Below are 1,153 nucleotides of genomic sequence, written 5' to 3'. Positions count from 1 at the left end.
GTCTGACTGTCTGAGGTTTGGCTCGGGTTGAACCCGGAATCGGATGGACGAGATCGTGTGTGTGGGGGAAGGGAATGGATCGGGTTTCTTTAAACCCTGGAAGGCTGGAAGATAGGAAGATGGATAATATGAAGAAGTGGTGTGAAGAGAATGGATCGGTTTTTTTTAAACCCTAAAAATGGAATGAAGAATGGATCGGGTTTCTTTAAACACAGGAAAGCATACAAAACATTTTTCTTTTCTTTTTTTTTTTAACTCTTATTTGCTTGAGTTAAAGCATTATAACAAAATGGTACCCATTAGGTTAGTGTGTTCCATAAATTTTGGAGTGTCAGACTTCGACTTTCTGCATTTACAAATCTAACTTCTTAGTTGTTATTTTTTTTTTTTTAAATTTTTTTTCCTGAGAAGGTTTTACTTTCAAATAATAATTTTTGCGTTAATCATTGATACCACATGTAAGCTAGTTTTATAATTTTATTCACTTTATCGATTATGAAATATTTTTAAATTATAATTATTTTTATTATTAATCTACTTTTTATATTAAGAACGTAAACAGGTATTTGTATTGTAAAGAAAAATATATTAAAATTCATATTCTTACTTAGTATTATTTTAAATTTATTAGTTTGACCACTTTAAATAATATTTTACAATCTATTTCGCTGATATAAATAAACTAAATGGAGATAAGAGCAAAACCTTGAAGCCAAAAGTTTTGGAGTGAAGTGATAACTAAGAAATAAATCATTGAAAATATTGGGAGAGAAATAAGAATATATGAAAATAAAAGTAGTTATTTGGATGATAGTGTAAGTGAGAAAAGAATATGAGGTAAGCAAAACTAAAGTTGCATTGTCTTTGTTGCAATTCTAAAGAAATGGCTACAGTTTAGACAAACATTTTATAAGAATTGATTTTAGAGAAAAATATAAAGATGAATTGTTGGCTATTATTCTTAATTTGTATGCATTGTTTAGTGGAACCTATTTACCGATAAATTATTAAATGGTTCTGATCTATTTGATACTTGTTGGACTAATTCAATAATTTCTCTCATTTACCATGATAATAAAGTTAATATAAATTTTGTTGGTATTTGAAATTAAAGTTAAACTTTATAATCCCCTTTTTTATTATTGCTTTTATT

This window comes from Cornus florida, unplaced genomic scaffold (assembly GCF_030987335.1).
Source record: "Cornus florida cultivar Cherokee Brave unplaced genomic scaffold, ASM3098733v1 CherokeeBrave_3.0.0_Hap2_Chr02, whole genome shotgun sequence".
Taxonomy (NCBI): domain Eukaryota; kingdom Viridiplantae; phylum Streptophyta; class Magnoliopsida; order Cornales; family Cornaceae; genus Cornus; species Cornus florida.
This window is presented reverse-complemented; position numbering follows the sequence as displayed.